Below are 16,894 nucleotides of genomic sequence, written 5' to 3' on the forward strand. Positions count from 1 at the left end.
TGAAATCAAGCTTGGAAACATCATTAAACCACATACAGTTCACTCCTGCTTAAATGTAAATAGATTGTGACAGAATGAAGGTGCAGAGACATTTTGTTCCTCCCACATGCGAAACTCAAGCATTTAGGTCAAGGCTGTTTCAGCTGAGTGCTGCACAGATAAAAGTGTGTCTGCGCATCTAGAACTGACTGCATGAGAGAGTGTGTCCACAAGAGTGTTAATATGTGTGTGTGTGTGTGTGTGTGTGTGTTTGCACCCTGCTTGGAGCGTCTGGTGGAAGCACCTCTACTCCTCGTGCACTGGGGTGCTGCCATCTGCTCCTCCAGTGGGAAAAGGGGCGTTTGGCATCCCGTCTGATTCCTGACCTTACTCAGTCATCACACTGTCGGCGCTGCAGGCAGTTCACACTCCCAGGCAGTAGAGGGAGACACACTCAAGACAAGCTGTGCCGGGTTTCTGTCAAGCTCCCACCGTCCTCTCATGTGTTCTCTCAGCTTGAAGGAGTGTTTATTGCAGGGGTGGGAAAGTCATTTTCTCAAAAGGCCACATGAAACATTAGCACGACTATTGAGGGCCGAGACATAAGATGACTTGAATTTTGCTCAAAAAGAATGGTCTCTTGAAAAAAAGCAGTTCTTTTACTTGATATTTATGAGCTACTGTTCCTCATCTTTTCATTAACCCTTTGTTCAACTGCGAACTACATAATTTCCAAGGTAATGCTTGCTAGCTCTGCTAGCCAAAGTGCTTGATATGAACAACAAAGAAATAATGGCTAATAACTGAAAATTTGAGAATTTTAATTACAAATAGCGAATAATAACATGGCAGTACTGTGCTGTCATTTTTATGTGCATCAGAATTTCCCAGTGACACCCTGAGGGCCGGTCACGCAGAGCTAAAGGGCCCCATTTGGCCCCTGGGCCTTATGTTGCCCAGGTCTGGCTTCTTGGCTGGTAGATTTTAGAAAACATTAGTCAACTTGTGACTGACAGACTGTGTCGTTACTTGTTTCAAGTCGCTTTTTAAGTATGTGCTTGAAGTTTTAAAATTCTGAAAAAATATTTTCTTTATCTAAAATGAAAAATAAATAACTTTTCAGATGACATGTCGAGCATTACAATTTGGGTTTAGGGCATAATGTAATTAGCTGATTGAAATAATCTTCAAGCAAGGAAGTTTCCACATTAGTTTTTTCTCTGACTCAGACATCTGCAAAGTAAAATGAAACCCTATTTGACAACGTGTGGTCTAAGAGCTCAGAAACGACTGATGAGTGATAACAATGACTTTCTAGCTAATTGACTGAATTAGTGTATTGAAGTCAGCAGAATGATATATTTCAAGAAAGGAACATATCAATCCCTGTATGACTATCCCTTTTATTGAAATTTAGTACTACATTTACCGACCGAATACAATAGAAATGTGCTGATACTCAGAGTAAAAGACTTTCTGACAGCTGCATCAATATTCAGTCATGCTTCCTTGTATTTGTTTAGCACGCATGAATTTTCCTATTAACTGTGAGAAATGGCGATTTCATCCGTTCAGATTGTCTTGAATTGTTTTTTTTTTTTTAAACAATTTGGATTGAGCACAAAGCAATCCAACATGCAAATGAAGAAAAAGTAAGAAGCGTCCCTCCCTCCTCAGCATCCTGGAAACATTATTGCTGATTGCTCGAGTGTTGCTCAAAACGGCTCAATGTCGACCCGACCGTAGTCTGTGAGTAGCCAGATTTGTCGACCGGTTGCCAGTTTCTAAATTGGCAAACCCGTGGGTGGCCAGATTTAGATGAGAGACTGTGCAAAGGACATCATCCCCTCATCTGAGCAACAATGTACAGAGAGGCAGTTTGTTAGAGCACAGCTCAGTCAGTCAGCCCTAAGCCCATCTGCTCCACAGGCTTACAGCACTGCCTCGGATGACAGGGGGCAGCCCTGTGTGTGTGTGTGTGTGTGTGTGTGTGTGTGTGTGTGTGTGTGTGTGTGTGTATGTGTGTGTGTGTGTATGTAATGAGGCACTATATTGCTGGTGAGAGGGGAAGGACAGAAAGAAGTGAAGAAGGAAGTGTGGGGAGTGAGGTGTGGGTTTCAGCAGCAGTGAAAATGAAACCAATCTAAAGGGAAAGCGAAGGTGTAAAAGTGTGTAAATGTGTGGTAAACTGCGCGCTCGGGAGAAAGGGAAGAAATACAGCGAGACAGAAAACGGCGAGTGGGATGAAGGAGAGTAAGGACGAGGAAAATTAAGAAGGAAGCAATTTATGCGTCTTCAGTTACATGAACTGATAAAGCAAACGAGATTTAGGGAATGTACTGTATGTCAGTCAGCTTAGTATTTAATGCTTTCTTCAGAAAACGGTGTGAGGGTGAAAATTAGCGTGAACGCCTGAGACATATGCAGAGGCATGACAGGAAATGGATGAGACCACTTGAGAGATTAAAACTTTCTGAGGTTTGTTTTAAATCACAAAGCTTTGTACGTTCAAGTGAAAAGTAATTGCATAATTTGTCAGTCACCGAATGCCTCTGAACGCAGCACGTCTGCGAGCAAACACACACACACACACACACACACACGCAGGCCGACACATTGCCGCACGGATGTGTGTCATGCCATTAATAATACATGGAGTATACGTGTGTGTGTGTGTGTGTGTGTGTGTGTGTGTGTGTGTGTGTGTGTGTGTGTGTGTGTGTGTGTGTGTGTGTGTGTGTGTGTGTGTGTGTGTGTGTGTGCCAAGCAGGCTAACCTTGTCCTAATTACACTCTATCTATTCCATCAGTGCTGTGCTCTGGCCTATTTTCACGGCTATAAATTTACCACTCTCCCCTCTGTTGTGATAGATGACCCACTCATTTTAGCCCATCTCTGAAGACTGTGAGCCAGAAAGGAAGTCAGTGAGAGACAGTGGCACCACTTCACCGCGTCTGACGGCAGCGATGGAACCTTCCATGTCCTCAAAACTATTTCTGGCTTTTTAAAAGGTGGTGCATCAAAGTAACGCGACGTGCTGTCGCTATTTTTGTTTTGTCTTCTATTTTTAGCAAGAGAAAAGCCTTGCATCAAAAAATAAATAAATAAATAAACTGAACTTTATAATAGAAATCAAATGAGGTGTGGTTTCATTGTTTGTGTGGTCCATTTGTGGAAGACAAATTGGTTCCATCTGAATCCAAGTTGTGTGCACAAAACGATATAAAGAAGTTGAAAATCTAACTAGTAAGTCTAATGTACTTTGCTTGAAAGGCAAACACAGCATGGAGACAGTGAATGTTACAGTAGCAAAGCTGTTCTCTCTATCGTTGCTGCAGATCTTCTTCACTGGTTTTCTGCAATAAAGAAACCCCTGCTGTTCTTTTTAGTATTTTATACATTTTATAAGTCCTCGGTGAGCCCTAAGCGGTTAAAAATACCACCACAATAATACCCCAGAGTGCATTTAGCCCAGCATCAGACATGTGGGGAAGTTCTGCAGCAGAATACAAAGGAGTGAAAAATGCAAGCGCGAGAGCGGAGCGGACTGCGCTGTTTTGTTTTAGGCGAACCACACCCGAATCTGAACACTTCCTGCAGGACATGCAAGTCTTTGGTTCTCCACAGCTGAACAACGGTCAGAGATACCAAGTCCTGCATAAAAAAAGCATTAATCACACGATTGACGAAGCAATATCAAAATATAAAGATCTTATTCTGTCTCTGATGTCTTAACTAGTCTGACAGGAGCAAAAGACAGGAAGTCAGTATCACTGAGTGAAACGGCACAGGAGCCAAATCCAATAAAACTGACAGCAACATGCATTAGTGTTTCATCTTTAAACTCTATATTTACCTACAAACGAACACAATGCATCAGAAAGATTTTAACAGGCTTTGAGAAAATGTGAGGCAATCCATAATCCGTACGCCAACTTTGAAATCCTTCTTCTAAGCCAGTGATGTGACAGCAGCAGTGATAACAAATCACATTTTACAGTTCATGAAGAAAAGTATTGATTTTACATCAACTTATTTGTAAAATCCATGTTTAATTTCCCAGAGTGTTATAAGAAGGAGAGCTGGACTGTTTTCTTTTACGGGGATTTCCACAGCGAGTCCAGTAAATGTATGAGGGATTATATAAGACTGAAAAACCACCATAGATTGTCCAAAAATGTTAAGTAGAAGCCATGTGAAATTTAGAATTTACACATGGGAAGGTAATATGTTTCACATATTGATAGTTATCATGGTCAAATTTAAAAAACAAAAAAAACAAAAAAAAAAAACAATGACTCCTGTTTTATGAGGAATCCCTAAATATGAAGACAACTGCATTATGACGCAGCGGGACACATCTGCTCTTAACCGGCATTAAAGCTTTGAGTTCCACGCCGTCTATTTCTGGAAAGCCTTAGCACCCCTGCTGGGATTTCAGGCACTCCCCCCCAGGTTGGGAACCACTGCGCTGCAAAAGATGGCTTCAGATTTAAAGACCTCATTTACATGATGCAGGACTCAGAACCGCTATAGTCATCTGATAGTGGTCGGGTCGTGGGCTGCAGCTGCGGCCTCCATCTGTAGATTCAGGGCAAATCTGAAGGACTAATGCAAACAGACAGAGCCGCATACATGTGCACACACACAAGAACTCTCTTTAATGAATGCACATATATTAAGATGGTTGAGCGCAAAGACACCAGGCAAACTCACGTTCTCACACAGAGAGCTGCTTTCCGCTCACATTGTTGAAGGATCCACTTCAAAAGCCCAAATATTCTCGACATCATCCTCAATACTGAAAGTAGCGTGGAAGTATGAGCCCCAGCTGCTCTTTGATATCACACCACCACATCCAATTAGAACTGTCAAGGCTGTGTCTAATGCCACGCCAACCACAAACAAGATACATAACATCAATCAGCATGAAATCTTTCAAGTCCTGACAAGCATTCAGTCACTCTTTCATGTTTTTTGAGAACAACTCAAACTGGGGATGACCTCTGGAGTGCAGACATAGTTTAAGAAGAGTCAACTTTTTTCTTTTTTTCAGTTCAGAAAGCTTAAATGAAAGCTCGGAGATCTTACTCTGCCCTCGTAGTGACGCTGTGCTGCATGCGTTTGAGCGATGAGCCGTCACCCAGAGCCTGTTATGAACGGCCGCAGCACATCCATAAATCCCACCAGGGTGAGCTTTAAACCGCACCCTCTCAAAACGCCCTTGGCCTGACACACAATAGCCACGGCTCGGGCTGACATATGCACGCGGCCTTGACCCCCGCAGAGGAAGCGGTGGCACAATGAGATTTCCCCGCCGTGAAGGGGAAGAGTGAAAAGTCACTTCCTGATGGGATGTGAGGGTTCAGCGTGTGACAGAGGAGAGGGGACGGCAAGTGGGTCAAACCTGCACTCACATCTCAAAATCCCCATGTGATGTCAGAATAATACCCTAATGGCCGTCTGTCAACTTCACGGCCCATCAATGGCGCGGGGATGAGCCATTGTCATGACAACCGTCATAAAGATAACAGACGAGGAAGAGATTGTACACACGTTCTGTTTTATATCATGGAGAGCACTGACATTTATGAGACGTGAACCAAAGCCTTCGCAACATATAGCTGTTGACTAAATCACAGGAATGGGTTTTATGGAGCGGAGGAAACTACAGGATACAGTCACAATCAAGAATATTAGGGTGATAAATTATGATATCAATGGTACATGACGTACGGAAATGGACTGCGAGGTGGTGTTGTGGTGAGCGCTCTCACCTCACAGTGACAGCATCCTGGTTGGATTACAAGCGTGGCCCTTTTCCAGGTGCTTTAGCTTCCTCTCACGATTCAAAGACACGCTTGTCAGGTTAATTGGTGTGTTTAAACTGTCTGTAGATGTGTTTGTGTGTGCGTGTGGGATTGAGTCCAGGTTGTTCTCTTCCCTTTGTCCAATATTGGCCGCCGCGGAAGACGGATGGACGGCGTGAGTCAATTGGCTGTGGAGGTCAAGCGCACGGATGAACTTATCACCAAGGTAACTTTGAAGTGGAGGTTACTGTTGGGTTACAGATGACAGTTTAACTGGACACTATCTGCACATAAATTACTGTGAAGGACATGGGTGGATTGAGAGCACAGTGTTTGTTTTACACATGAAAAACGGCTGCGTCTTACAGAAAGTGGAGCTGGTGTCACTGTTTGGGTCTACTTGACCCCTTTAAAGAGAAGGTCACATCGCTCAGCGCAATAAAGGGAACAGTACGACTCAAGGAGCCACTGAATGGTTTGGTAAGTGTAAAAATGATGTCTCATGTTATGGCCTTCGCGGTTAGAAGCTCAAAACACCTCGAAAAACACTCTCAAATGGTTTTGTACAGGCGTGCGAGACGGGATCGTTCACAGCTCTCATAGACACAGAAGTTGAGAAAATATATTTTAGATGAAAGGCATTTATCCCCTCGTAGGGTATAAGAGACTTGGAAAATCACTGCTAAGGAGTACTGAAGCCGGTGGTATCCTCCTGTGGGCTTTTCCTTTAAATTGTCTCTCATCCGTCATGAAAGCGTGTTTCTGCCAAACGGATTTAGACATCGAGGAGAAAAATACACTCGGGCGACAATGAGTAAGTATTTCTGATAAAACTGAATCCAGCCGTTTGACAGTGACTGTATCTCTGCATTCCTTTGACTTAAATGAACATTTCAGACACTAATCATCGGCGTTCGGTACTGTCACTGACGGCTATAGGATTGTACGAGAATAACTTTCAGAATTCTAAAATGTATTGCAAAGCATTATGGGATTTTGGAAGGCATTATACTGCGCATACATCAACACGCCCAGAAAGCTGACACTCAAATGAAACGCCTGTCAGGAATTAAAGGGATACTATATAATAAATAGAGAGTAACGTGTGAGACTCGTCGCATGGTAGAGGCAAACCACACAAGCTGAGGGAAGTGGAATACATTTACACTGTACGCATCAGAAATCTTCAAACTGAAGTAGTGGTCGCTTATCAGAGAGAGCTGAGATGATTTCCCAGGATTTGTTTGAGAGAAATGTCACTCTGGTAGGATGATAAAGGCGCTCTTTATCTGATGGATTTATAAGTAGGTTTAGGTTTGCCCAAAAGGTTAAATTCTCGCCATTGGGTCATAGTGTTCTATATATATCTCATGTTTTTTTTTTCCTTTCAGTAAACTATTTCTTTTGTAAAATCAGGTTGCAGGAGGCATCAGATTTTGAAGACATCTAAAACGACTAGTTGAAAAACAGAGCAGCCTGGTAAGCTCACGTACCGCAGGCCTCATTTCCGAGAGGTTGCTTTGGGGAGTGCTTTCGCTCCCTGGAGGTAAACAAGACTAAAGAGTGTTGAGCCATACTTACAGCTCAGTGAGGCTGCTGTCTGACCCAGAGGAGCTGCGAGTTAAATGTCAGGATGCGAACATGCACACAATAGAAATGCTGCCAAGCCGATGCTTTGAAGATAAAATTAATGTATGCCTTCCTCCTCCAACCTTGTTTAGTGGGCTAAAATGTTAACATCAGCTAATCATACAAAGCAGAGGCTGCTGGGAATATGATTCATATCCAGTCATAAACCAGAGCGTTGCCAAATTGAATTTTGGACCAAATGAAAGCACTAAATGAAAAGTTGAAGGATCACATGAGGGATTATAAGTCATCTGGATGTGAGCAGCAATATTCTTGCCAGTTTTTTTTTTTTTTATGTAAGAGTTATTCGAGACCCTTTGGGTTCATAACCATATAATCAGTTTCACGGTCTCAGTTACCCTGTTTTAATTAAAGGGCCATTGTTGGCACTTATCAGCCATTGATATGATATAGTGGAGGCCAGCCCCGCTGCCTGGTCCGCTCAGAAGACCTTCGTAATGACACAAGTGAATGGTTCATATGGAAATTTAAGACTACTGGTGCGAGGTGAAGTGCACTATCATTGTCTCGATGCCAGTAAATGGTTGTGGACACAGTCAACCTGGTTAGAAGACACTAAAATAACTTGGTAAGATTTCAGAGAGATGTGGTGAAGCGGCAGAGCGTCCAGGGATTGGCTCCATCTAACAGTCACCCTCCGTTTAACAAAGCAGCACAGACCGTGGATGGATGTTTGGGAAAGGATTACAACTGAAACCTCAATCTATAGATAGCTACGTCTAGCTGTAGATAGTTATAACAGTTTTCAGCTTTCTGACAATGATCAATGCTTTGCTTGTAGTTTGTTTTGCTTTAGAAAACATTATAGTGTATGCCTTGGACATACTATAATATAACAAAAATGTAAATTGTTGTGCAGCTGTTATTCACCGCGCACTTCATTAACTGTGTCACTTCGATGATCATCCATACGGTATATTGGTATTTCACTAATTTTGAGCATCAATCTTCATGCTGCTTGAGTCCAAAAATGCATCCAGATGGAATATTTCTGCTTTTTCATTTTTAATCTCTTCCCTCCTCAAATCCCCATCAAACAAAGACTGTCACAGAAACTTCAGCAGGTGTAACTGAACCTTTATTACTTCATATCGGCCCATGTGAATTATAATAATAATCAGTTATTTCACGATCCGAATCTCTTGGTAGCAAATGTAGTTTTAACATAGGTTAGTATGTTTTATCGGCGGTAAAGTTTTCTAATCCAATTAGTCCATCATCATGAGCTGTTATGTATTTTACACTTTACAGCATCAACAGCCTGAAAACTCCAACTAGGACACGCTGCCATTAAAAAAAAGACGCTCCACATAGATCCGTTATTTCCTTTAGGGAAGGTGAAACGGCTCCGTTCATGTGTCAGTACCCGTGGAATTGCAGATTTGACATGCTCCCTCGGGGAACAGATGTTACCGACTCAATACTCAGAAGAATAGACGAAAATAGGCCAAAAACAAAAAACAACAGGCAGTCTTTTGTTTAGACTGCATCATGACTTCCCTTATTTACGAACGTTTAATTTTGTGCATCTTAAATAAAATCCAAAGGTGTTTTTTATTGTGCCTCTGTGTAATTGCAGGTGGGAATTCAAAGTGGAGGTATTTTCACTATTTGGCAAGTTTGCATAATGAACCGTCTCCCCTGAGGTTTTCCTCGCTCGTGTGGTTTGTAAATCACCAGTGGGACTCATTACCTTGTTAAACTGCACTAACGCAGGTAACGTGGATCTCTGCTGATAGGCTTTCTGAGTCAGAGAGGCTGTTGACCTTGACACAGTAACACAGAGTGACATTAATTAATTTTTTACAGGCTCCGTTCAGTGAGTGGGCCGTCTGTTTGTGAGTAACTCCATCCTGATGTACCAGAACGTACCTATTTAACAAATGTTTTCTAAAGGGGTGACTCATCTAAAAATACATAGATCTCTAAGGCAGGGGCACGGTTAATATCTGGCAGGAAACCAACGGTTCATCTTTGCTTTTGAGGTGCCGCAAACGAACGAAGGGTGGAGAAGTAGGTGGCTCATATCGCGTTTCAAATCAGCTCCCGTACGTCACATCCCAGGCAGCGGCGAATGAGGCGTAATAGTACCATTGTCTCTAAAAGCGACACGCGGTTTACATTGAATGCGTGGGACAGTGAGAGCACTTTACAAGACAAAAAAGTGCTTCCGCGCTTGCCTCTTACCGTCAACGCACATAAGAGGCTTTTTCACGCCAGAGAATGAGGACTCCATGTTTAAAGTGTCTGCAGAGACGGAACAGGAGTAAAAGGAGTGTGATCCTGGGAAATCGCTGCATTCGCTTTCTCCGTACGTACAGACAGCCAGGAGAGAGTGAGCCATCAATCACAGCTGTCCGGCGCTGCCCTGAATCTCCTCCTTACGTTCTCATCCGGAGTGAGCTCAATTCTGATCACAGTGTTTCAGCAGCGGGGCTACATCTTTTACACCCTTCCTCTGCAGAGCTATCATTGATCTGATTAGCCCTCGGCAGATGCTGCTTGTCTCACTTTGACCTAAAAAGGGAAGTATGAATTAATCCGACACAGTGAATGCTGTGTGATTAATTTGTTATGAAGCGGCGGAGCACCTTTTGTGCACAGTTACTGTACGGGAGCCGGTGTCAAACGCAACCCCCAGATCCTCCAGCGTGCCCTATTGTGAGCGCGGTGTCTGCTATACCCTCTCATCTCCCAACCCCGGGGAGACTCCCATCAGGGGTGTTATGGGATGCATTGAGAGGAGACCTGTGATTGGAGCTTCCTGTTATCTCCCAACTGCAGCAACACAGCTGGCAGCATCGCTGGTCCTACAGGAAAGAGGCGATACACGCGCACATGTGTGTGTGTGAGGCAGTGTGCTCATGTGCCCGACTGTATGAATGTCAAGAACTATATTTGTATGCTAATGCATGTCTTTCTGTGTGTATGTGCAGCACAGGAAGCGCGCGCGTAAATATCAGAAACTACAAAAGACGGCGTGCGCGTGTTGCCGCATGTGCGTGGCAATGAAAGACATTGGTTTGACATTGAAGACGCAGCGGCTTGTGAGAGGCGGTCATGTTTTTTGGATACCATCCTGAGATACACTCAGCCGCAGTGCATGGACGCAGAGCTGCATATTCATGAAAATAACCGAATGGAGATCAGGTCATAAAAAAAAAGATATTTGGCCAGACGTGAGCACAGACAAATTGTACCCATAAAATGGAATGATGAAAACCTTCACACACTAAATTTAACACCCAAACAATCATTTGAACAGTATCCACTGAATGTTTTGAACCGAACTGGAAACCTTGCTTTTAAAGATTTTACTTTAAAAGCTCTCCTGAAACTCAATTGAACCCCTCTGATCAGTCCATGTCAAGGATGACGGTCGTCTTTGTGTGATGGAAAAACACATATTCTGTCATCTGTGTTCTGGGAAACTTGCCCTGGGAGGGAAAGACACACCTACAAATATGTGAGCCCGTGTTCAGAGACATGTCCAGTCTTCTGATGAATGAGTTTTATTGTGAGCTGGCATCTGTCCTGCACTGAAAGTCAAAGCCGTGCTGTCTACTCTCAGATTACATGCTCCATATAGGATCTCTCATGAGGTTTTAACTTGGAGGTGGAAGTGACTTAGGTAGACGCTTCATATATTGGCTTACAATTGTCATGCCTGTTATCCTTACTGAAATGTCCAACTGATAATAAAAATGCTGTCTTCATTACATTATCCTAAATAAATCATATTTGAACGGAACCATACGTTAAGTGAATCATAACACCCTTCATAGTCACCCTGTTTGCAGTCACTTCTGTCTCAATACTCATCATTGACTCACTATGAATATATGAGGAAATATTGTCAGTGTGCTTTAAAAAAAAACAAAAAAAACAACGTATCAGTGGTGTTTCTTTGCAAGCTTGGCATCGAGACAAAAAGTCTGTACATCTAGAACTGGTGGAGATTTAAACTGGACTTGTGTTTGGTTGGCAGCTGCAGACACAAATGGAAAAACTGCTGTCCTTGCTGGGCGTTCGTAGGTTGTCTAAATGGAAAAGACACAATGTTCACGATGACATGGTGATAACAGGCCTAAATGCTTTCACAGCTTATTGAGCCGCCTGTAGCCACTGCCAAACACAATCCAATAATGCAGGTTTAGGGCCCATGTTCACATATTGCTTTTCTTGGCTAAAGTAAATGTGCTAAAGGATAAGAAAAAAAAAAAAAAAGCTGCACAAGCATTTGGCTAGTGTGAGAGATGGCCAACTAACTACTGAGAGTTAAAGGACAAACAAGCTGACAGCAAAGTCATACTGACTAAAGTACAACATGTGCTCCCACAACAACGCTTTTGTATCCCTTCTGATGTGAGAATACTGAAAGATGTATCATAAAGCTCCAGAATGAAATATATGAAGAGGAAGGCTTCACTGCCTGGGACGATGAGTCCGGCCATCATGATACACTGCATTTTCTGAAAAGTTCAAAGATTTTCTACCTGAGAGAATTTGAACAGTCCAGCTGGACAATGCACTCCATAAGGTCTCCGTTCTCATTCACAATAAGTAGAAAACTCCATTTTGGTGGGAGCAGCACTGATGGAAACACGCTTTAAAAACACTGAAGCTGCTGGAAAACCCACTGCTAACCCTCACATTCTCTTCCATTATTAATGGAGCTTTGAGCTTTTCCTCGTACCTGACGACAAACTAACACCAGTGACGGCAGGTCCATCACATGATTCAGTGGAGAACCTTGTTGTGTTGGAAATCTGAATTCCGCCGCTTCCTCCTGCACTGACCCATCCTTTGCTGTCCCTCACTGTGTTTGCAGGGAATGGTAATCAGCCAGGAAGACATGTTGTCAGATGGCCGGTGAGGTGAGGGGCTGGTGTTCAAGGCTGTGGCACGCACCGGTGTTTGTGTACTCAATTATAACGTTCAGTCAGTTTAATTAATTTAAAAGCAACGTTACCAGCCGAGTGCCGAGGTCAGCCAGGGGACTTACATTGGCGGCTCATTTCTCAGAAGCCTCGATCTGAGGAGGGGAAGGTTTCCTGGAAGAGATACAAGAAAAACTGTGTCAGCGTTTATGCCTGTTCTGAATCCGTACAGCCAAGTCATGCTTTACTTGAAAAACCGACAAGAGAACCTGTGCTATTTTGCGAGAGAGACACACACCCACACGCGGCACCGCAAATCGGGGTAAAATAATCTGCTTGAGAGACGAATGCCTGAGGGCAACAAAGTAGAAAACAGCTCCACCCTTTTGTCTACTTTACTCCTGTGCGCCCTACTTTCCTCCCTCTTGTTCCTCTCCCACACCTTGGAGGGAGGCACAAAGGCGCCGACTCACTTCAGCACATTTCAATCGCGGCGCTCTCCCACTCGCCCGTCCTCCGGCTGCTCTCATAACGCTGGCAGCAGCAAAGACGCCGCGACAACGCCGGGTCAAGGTGCTCGTCACCCTGCGCCCTCACTGCCAGCTGTCCACTTAGAAGTAGGCACTGTGTGATATAACAAGAGGAGTGTGGTTCCTGCCTGGACACAAGATGCTTGCCTTTTTCTTGTTCTTCTTCTTCTTGATTCTTGTGTCAGAGACGAGTATTGGAAAGAAGGACTTCAAGCACTTCAAGAGGATCTCTCGTCAAGTGCCATCTAAAATGTGAGAGAATGGCTCTCCTGAGGTCAGGCATCAAACTGCATATAAGAACTATGCCTTCACATCTTCAATTCATCTTCCCCTCAAAAATTTAGTGGGCAGAGGCCTTTCTTCCTCAATCCCACATTAAAATATACATTCTGTCCAAAGGCACCTTGCTGCCGATGTTAAAATGCTGCTGTCTTCACTGTTTTTATGCCATGATTTTATCCCCTTCTGTGCGTCTGACTCAAAGCACAACAGTTGGATATTCTCTTTGACATTTTTAAAAATTTATGAGCTGGAGCTGTTTGATGGTAACAAGCACAAAAAGAGAGCGGATGATGCATAAGCAACTCATGCATTCAATGCAAATCAACACACAGGAACCTGCTGCTGTTTTTTTTTGTTTTGCAGGCATTAGTAATACAAAAATATGACTTGCTTTGAACAAGTCAACAAAAATGTCTTTGTTGTCTCTTGTTTATCTTATTAATGTGAACTGATAAGGACCACCTCTGTCTCCCGGCCGATACAGTAGATCATTACTGCTGATATAAAATAAATTCGTACGCTTTTTTACTTCATCAGTGATTGAAAAGCGGGTGCGGGGCCCGGGTGTTCTACCGGGTGTCAAGCATCAGAACCCCCGAGGCCGGCGAGCAAAATTCGGTCATGGTCAGAGTCAAAGCCATCTTCACACAAACTGCTCCCCGACTGTCTGAAAACCTGACAGCACAGACACAGAGGAAATCAATGTCGCTTATAATGCAGCACTTTTCAATCACAGGAAGACAAAGTGGCTTTACAAGTTTCTGTATTTTCAAGGACTCGGACATCGATCCCCCAAATCTGGGAAATAATGAAGGACTCACATCCCGTTGCTGCGTTTAGCTCAATTAAGGAGCGATGATGAAGAGACTCATGCTGCTGAAATATGCTGACTCTTGGGTCAAAAGGTAAGAACAACGACTAAAGTGCCCTTGTGGGAAAAATGCTGTGCATGCTGTATTTGTTTTCAGAGAAAGTCATTTTCAATCAGCATGTCCAAGTCATGAACTGTGTGTATTCATGATTTAAAATTCAATCTATGGCGTTTATAAAAATAAAAATACAATATTATTGTTATCAAAATATTTTTTATCCGCACCTCATTTTCCTCATAATCTGATAACCACTCCCATGATGCATCACTTGTAGCAGAAAATTTGAAATTGGCGCAAGGTCTGTTTGCCTCTTTTCTCACATTATGAAAAATTTCTCAAATTAGGTTGTCTATTTTTTCGCCTTCAGAGGACACCCTTTCTGAGAATAACCTGTGTTTTAGTTCTTGATTAGAGTGACAAGTTACTGCTTTAAATAGTGGAATTATTTCACTCGATCCTGAAAATGAAAAAAAATCCTTGAAAAAGCAACTTCAGTCTCACTTTTGACTGCTGTGACAGATCAGCGGAGCTGTCAGCATCGTGTGCTTCAACCCAACGACAGATTCACCCCTAAAGTGCAACTGAAGTTGCATCAATTAGCTGGGAGTCAGATCGCGGCGCACACAAGTTAGCCCGGGTCAATCAGTCATGATTAAAGTCTGATTTGCCGTACTTTTCAGCAGCGATGCAGAACTCCGCGTCGCTCATCCCCCTGAAAGAAATGCACTAATGATCAGATGACAGGAACAAGAAGCAGATATATCACAGCCACCGAGGAAGAGAAGTGTGGAAAGTGTTGTCAGAAGGACTGAGACAGATCAGGATTAATGAGGCACTCCTCCTCCTCCGCCACTGATCAAGGGTTTAGAGGAAAGTAACCATTAAAACAACAGCTCTCAACCGGCTCGAGGGAGCAGGACAGAAAAAAAGAGCGTCTCTTCTATTGTGTGACAGAAGAAACAAGTATCAAGTTTTGCAGAAATTGCAAAACAGCAGCAAAAGTAGTGGTTTTACAGCATTAATTTTCAAAGCATAATTTTCAAGAATGAAAAACTAACGTGAATAATTATCTAGGTGAGGCTAAAACAAGAACACCTTTTGTTCTGCAAAGATTGTTGCCAACTTTAATTTTTTTTCTGTCAAATAATAAGAAAAGTAATCTTTGATGTCTTTTATGAGTCTCGACTGTTCGCCACTCTGTACTCTCTTCTGGAGCCGCACCATTCATACAGTTCTGGCCGACGGAGCCTTTGTTCTCAGAAGCTTTGGCACTTTTCAGATTTTAGTGGGAAAAAGCAAAACATTCTTGATTTCAGTGTTCAGAAATGGCATCGCTCATTTTATGAGCCTCTTGGAGATCTATAGCACAGTCAGAAATAAAGTAAAAGAAACTATTTCTGACCAGGCTGACTTAGTATGAAGCAAAAATGAATAAAACATAAACTTAAAAGGACATGAAGAGAAAGTCATGGCTTTAAAAAGCCGTCTCTAATATTGTGATACTGCACAATGAACCTGCTGCCCTTCAGCTGCTTTCAGAGGTGGAGGCCACATAAAATGTCATGTTCTTAAGTTACACAATTAAGAATGGGCTGACAGACACCAGGGACCATTGTAAAACTCGTGAAAACACTTGCACCACTGTGGTCAGCTTTGATTTTTGGGACAGAATCAACAAACACCAAACTCAAAAGTGCTGTGACCTTTTGCAATAAAATGTCAAGAAAGATTGCAGACACACACTCTCACACCCTCACATACATGCACGCACATCCATACAGGCACACGCACGCTCACACACACACGCACACACGCACACACGCACACACAAGCAGCTCTTAGAGTTAAAGGTCATCTTATATTGGCTTCAAACTGTTATTCAAAAGAGTCCAAATGACAAGAACAAAAACATGGCCTCTAACAACGACAATTATCAGTATGGATCACATTAATTTGACACAGAATAAATGTTTTTTTAAATCAAAAGTTCTGAATGTTAATGAGCGAACCTGATTTTAGTCTTCAAGCAAGAGGACTCCTTCGACTTTGGGACAAAACAGAGACTCAGATACGTCAAAGCTTCTTCCCGTGAAGCATCCTGATGAGGGACGCTTCTCGGAGGGCTTTTGGGGATTGAGTTGTGAACAGATTTCGAACCGAACCACTCCTGCCTTGCTTCACTGCCTGCAGCAAATCTGAAGGATTAATGTCAAACGGCACTTCACCGCACCAGGTTTGTTGGGGCCAGAGTGAAATAAATTAGAAATGAAATTGGGGGAACTGAGTGAGGTATTGGATCAGGTGGGTCTGTCGATTGAGCTCCTTCGTTAAAAAAAGATGCATTATAAATGCATCGGACTTCATGTGTCCGAATGGATGCTGGCTTCAGCTGGACAGTGATTACATGAGGCGAGATGCTCCTGATTTCTACTGTTTAGTTGAAAGAAGGTTAGCCTACATTCTACAAAAGAGGATATGTGTACAAAAAAAGTCTGCGAAAGATTTAATGAAGTAGTTTGAAACTGCAAATTTATATACTGTTGAGTTGCTGCAAAATCTGCTGAGTTTGGTTTCTGCCCGCTTTGACTCCAAACTGGATAAAGAAGTAGGAAGATGGATTGATGAATGAATGGGCATCAAACAATATCAGACCTCGTCACACTTTCCTCAAATACATTCAGGAGACACACAAGTAAAGGCAATAATTAGAGCCAAAACCACAACTCTGCCATTCGGTGTGATAATCATGCACTTTATTCGTCCACATTCTTACATTACATTATTCAGAAACAGATTTAAAACATGTTTCCTTATTCATATGTTTAATCCCACTGCAATTCTGTTAAACCCATACATAATTGAAAGAACAATTTGTACAAACACACTTCCAT

At 42.8% G+C, this 16,894-nt stretch overlaps 1 protein-coding gene across 4 annotated transcripts in view; it reads right to left on the reverse strand.

Moving 5' to 3' along the window:
• The window catches only part of dlgap4b (discs, large (Drosophila) homolog-associated protein 4b), a 115,248-nt gene that overhangs the window by 27,035 nt on the left and 71,319 nt on the right, over positions 1 to 16,894 (reverse strand). For 3 of the 4 annotated variants that reach the window (XM_030092683.1, XM_030092680.1, XM_030092681.1), the window contains exon 1: positions 12,412 to 12,564. The gene's annotated coding sequence lies outside the window, so the exon portion shown is untranslated. Of the gene's footprint in view, positions 1 to 12,411; positions 12,565 to 16,894 lie in introns of those variants that run through there. The other variant, XM_030092679.1, reaches the window with a different exon arrangement.

The sequence above is a fragment of the Salarias fasciatus genome, chromosome 5 (genome assembly GCF_902148845.1).
Source record: "Salarias fasciatus chromosome 5, fSalaFa1.1, whole genome shotgun sequence".
NCBI classification, from domain to species: Eukaryota; Metazoa; Chordata; class Actinopteri; order Blenniiformes; family Blenniidae; genus Salarias; species Salarias fasciatus.